At 34.0% G+C, this 5,099-nt stretch overlaps 1 non-coding gene across 1 annotated transcript; it reads right to left on the minus strand.

Moving 5' to 3' along the window:
- Positions 1-1,769: 1,769 nt before the first annotated feature.
- Positions 1,770-1,843, minus strand: TRNAM-CAU (transfer RNA methionine (anticodon CAU)). Its single transcript has one exon. It is a non-coding gene; the product is annotated as a tRNA-Met (tRNA).
- Between the last annotated feature and the right edge of the window lie 3,256 nt (positions 1,844-5,099).

A 5,099-nucleotide genomic window follows, 5' to 3' on the forward strand; every position in this document is an offset into this window, starting at 1 on the left:
CAACCAATCCTTGGTAAACCTTAGATTGTCCTCAACAATTGCTTAATCCTTTTAGTCGCATCCAATTCTAGACCTTTTCCCTTCTTAATTCCCCAGGCATTTGGAAAATTTTAGAAAGGATGAATATATAGCACCTGTAATCGATCCTACATCCGAAGCATATGGGATACGATTCATGATGTCTCACATAAAGACTAAACTAGTCTTTTGCTATAATATATCCATTTCAATTTGCCAAGTTCTCATAATTCAGATTATGAAAAGGGATGCCGTAATCTTAACTGAATTTTAGAACGCAAATAATGGACCCATATAGAAAATTTGCTTATGTTGAGCCATTCCAACATGAAATTCATATATATATATATATATATATATATATATATATATATATATATATATATATATATATATATATATATATATATATATATCCTTCACTAAATACGATTAAAACCTCAATCTAAGCTTTTAGATTTGAGATGAAGTATAATTTCCTCTCCCTTAATTATAGGAAAACAACTTTTTCCCAATTGAAACCTTTTGTTTTCTATAATTAACATTGCTAAATTGCAACTGTTATCATAATTATCATGCTCCCACTAACATGATGATTATTAACATAACACTTATGCTCCCACTAGCTTTGACATGTACTCAGAAATTAGCTGACTTTCTTACCAAAGTTTAGATTTCTGATACTAGATTGCTTTGATAAAACTTTATCAAAATCATACACCTTGCCTTAGATAGCACACTTGTGTGTCTAAACAATTTTAAAAAACTATGAAAAAGGATGTCGTAATCATAGTCTCGATTGTTTAGACCTTTTCCACTTGTCACAAGTCCAGGTTAGTGTGTCGGTAAACCACACACGCTCCACTAACGACTTTGAGAATGCAAATATCACAATTGCTATCTAGCTAAAATCTACTTAGTGAAAGTGTTTCCTCACCATCATTTTCATGAATCGGAGAGAAACCTTATGACACTTAGATTTAATAGTGTATGTGTTCTTATCCATGTGAATTGTCAAAACCATAGTCACAATACAAGGATAATGACAAATCCAAACTCATATGGACTGAACTTAATCTTAATTTCTTGCCACCTGGCAGCTCAAGGGCCTGCGATTGCTTCCAAGTTGTTGTGCAACCAATTGAAAACTCTAAGAAATCATATGCAAAGCCAATTTTAATTGGAATGGGCACATAATATGTCAACACGATAGGTTATGAATCTCAAGTCGTGTGCTAGTGAAGAACTTTAGGTTTTATTCTTGATTAGTTCTTGAGACTTTCAAGACTTTTAAGACTCCCATTGTCCTCTTGACATATAAGACTTTCTTGTCAGTTATTCAACAGATAGTGTGGAGTCTAATCAAGACAAACACTTCACAAAATTTGCCTATGTTGGTCTTTGTTTTATGCAAAACATCACAACTTACCAATTTCAAATGTACAAGAGTAGAAAACTTTTACTCTTACATTTGACAAGTGTTTTAAACCTTCTTTAAGACATGTCACTCAAGTTACAATCTTGGAGTATGACTCTAAGAATTGTTTTTGGAACGAAGTTTGAATCATCTTCTTGATTTAACCACTTCAACAATTCATAGCTCCTCTTCTTAGCTATAATAAGTCACTTAGAGGATGAATTATGATAAGGTCTCTAAATCATTAAGATGATCATAAAAACTATGTATGGATGATGAGATTTCATTGATACATAGCTAATTCCAATAGACTTATTGGAGGGTCCCATTGGCGTGCATCCAGTAGGAATTGAACCTACGGATTCGCCAATTATGAGTTGGGTGCTTTAACCATTCAGCCATGGATGCTTAGCGGGTCACTGATACTAAAGTACTCTCCCATCTTTTCAAATTTGAGAAACTTTTATCCTTCTGCCTAATTTGATTCTTCTTATTCGCTCTGCCTTACATTGGAACCTTTTCCAATGTCTCAGAATTACACTTTAAGCTTGTAAGTATAACCATATTTACTGAGCTTTAGTAAATTATGACGAATAATCTTATCGATCTTTTGTGGTGGACTTGACCAGTGCACAAGAGTGTGTACTCGATCCCTTAGTCCTTCACTTGACTCACAAATCCATGTGAACAAGTAATTAGTCTTAATTTTCCAATACTTTAAAGTTCTCATTCATCATACTATACAACTTGCATGATTCCAAGTTTCTTCCCAACTGAAGCTTGGGTGATGAAAATCTTTCCTTATTTGGTAAATTTAGACACTACCACAAATGAAAGAATCAAATTCATATTTCCAATATTGCTATCAATGGAATCATATAAACAACATCTTTTTTCCCAAATGCCATTGTAAGGATATTCTAAATAAATAAAATTAAAAACTTTTCTTTTATTTTAAAACTTTGCGGAAAACTAATCCTTACAATGCAGATGTATATGAAAACTTGTTGTCATCTATTCCTAAGCAATCTATCATAACTATTAAGCACGTGCTCAAAATTCTGATCACTGAACCATGCGATTGAAATCCATCTTCGCGATCAGAATCAGCATATACTTCCTTTAAGTTTCTTTACTTTTGTTTGATTCTTAAAACATCAACAAGTGACCCAGCCACATCATGTAATAAGAATCTCCAAGTAGGAACTTAATAGAGTTAGACAATGGACTTTTCCTGAAATAAAGTCAAACTTATTGACTTTATCATCCTTAGGTAAGTTTGGCAGCTTCATAACCAAATCCCCTTCCTTTAGCAATAGAAACATATGGACCCTTAGGTAACAGTACATGGGACTATCTCAGACTTAGCCTTTCTCTTTACCATTTGGTCAACCAAGTTGACTATGACCAATCCCTTTCCATTGGGAAGAGAATGCATTTCTGGATTTCCCATGTCACTATTATCCTTGTCCATATTGTTTTGGGAAGTTGATCTCCTAATCAAATTTGCTTTACTAGTACACCAAATCATTTCTGATTTAGCAGCACCAAGCAAATAGATAAGATCATTAAGGGTCTTGTCATAGTCTATTTCATAGGAGTCCCAAAGGAACTCACTATGTGACATAGAAAGTGGTTGAACCACTAACTTTCTCAAGACTTTGACACCCAACTCTCCCGACTTGTCAGTATGTGACTTCATCTCCAAGATGTGATCACACCTAGACCTTGACTTGCCAATAGGGTTTGAGTGACCTTGAACTTGTGGGTTAGGGAGAATAATTGGAGGAGGTGGAGGAAGTGAAGTTCCAAGATATTTGGGAAGATCATAGATGTCTGAACTAGACATCTTTTGGGAGATATTCAAGATAGTTGATTTAAAGTCCTTAATATAACACCCAATATGAAATATTAAGGCTAGGACCCAACAAACTATTTTATAACTTGGAAGAGGGATGCCGTAATCCAAGCTATAAAATATTTGAAGGTAGGTGAATGACGATTCACCAATTTCCACCAAGATAAAAGAAATGATTTATTAGGTTTTAATTGGATTTGAAACTCCTAGATCTTTGAGATTCATTGAACTTTCAATGGCATGTTTCAATCTCGAGTCTGCCCTTCAGGTTTTGTGACTGGGATGCCGAGGATCACAAAACAAGGTGTGAAGTAACCATGCAAATTACTTGGTACCCTTAAGTGTTTACCCCTCAATCGATGTGCCAGTTAACCACACACGCTCCAGCGATACTATGATAAACATTATGTTACCCTTTGCCTACCTTGTTAAATACGAGTTAGTGTGCCGGTTAACCACACATGCTCCACTAACCGACTTTAACAAGGTGCAAAGTGTAATTTCATGGATTAGCACCTTATTCACATTTTCCTAAGTAACTAAGATTGGGTATTTATAAAAGGTTTAGTTACTTAGTATTTATCATTAATACTTTTAATGAAGGGAGAATTATAGTCCTTGTCCTACCCGTTCGACTAACGACCCTCCACTGGTCAAGGAAGCAGTGGGTGAGAGTGGACACCCATTAAACTGCCATTTTATAGGCAGTAACCTTATACCCCCCTTATAGATCGGCTTCGTGAATGAGGCCTACTAACGGTAAGACTGACTTGCTCTTATACATATATATATTATTAACTTATAATATTATAAAGCATAAGGGTTGAATTTTAACTTTTAAAAACTCTAAGGGCTAACTTGGAATTAAAGTATTCATAAGAGAAAACTTTTCAAATTCCAAAACTTGAGGGCAAGTTTTGTAAGTTTCAAAACTTTTCGTATTCCATAACTTATGTGTTTAAAGTAGTTTTAATTAAAAAGTCTTCAAGTTCCATAACTTGAGGACAAGTTATGGAAGACTTTAAACTAATAAAAGAATTAACTTTTCTTTATTTTATAACTTATGAAATTTATTAAGGTTACACATTTTATTACTTAATGAAGTGACTCTTGAACTTCCATAACTTGAGGACAAGTTATGGAGTCATAAAACCATTCAATGAGACAAGACTCTTCATTTTTGTAACCATTGCCAACTTTTCTGAGTTTTATGAAACTTAAATGTGAGCTTTTATGAAACACATTTTAGAATCATCTCTTAGATTAAAATGGATTGAAAACAACTATTCAATTAACTTATCTATTAATCTAAGCAACTCATATGAACAAGATAATTCAATCAAACTTTTCTCATGTAATTAGCCTAACACTTAAACTAATACAAACCATGAATCTATTGATAATTATCTTTGAAATTGGATTATTATGAACATTACCACATCAAAAATATGTTTATAAGTCCAAAAACAGCTTAGGGTAATGTTCCTAGTCCATTTCTAGCCAAAAAAGTCGAATATATGCTATCTGGGGCTCCTACTCGTCGAGTGCATGAACCTACTCGACAATTACGATGATTTTACTCATGGACTCGGCGAGTTCATCAGTGGACTTGGTGAGTCCAATCTCCAGAAAGCCAGAAAATCGAGTTTTTCAGCATTTTTCAGCAATTTGCATCAAGTATAAGAGAAAGCAACCCTAGGCTCTGATACCACTGTTGGGTTTTGAGCATTCTAACACTCCAATGGTGTACATGCAACCCTATAAACCTTGGATCTATGTTTTCTCTATTATACATGCAAATAAGAA

The sequence above is a fragment of the Lactuca serriola genome, chromosome 1 (assembly GCF_051521515.1).
Source record: "Lactuca serriola cultivar US96UC23 chromosome 1, Lser_US96UC23_V15, whole genome shotgun sequence".
In the NCBI taxonomy this organism is placed as follows: Eukaryota; Viridiplantae; Streptophyta; class Magnoliopsida; order Asterales; family Asteraceae; genus Lactuca; species Lactuca serriola.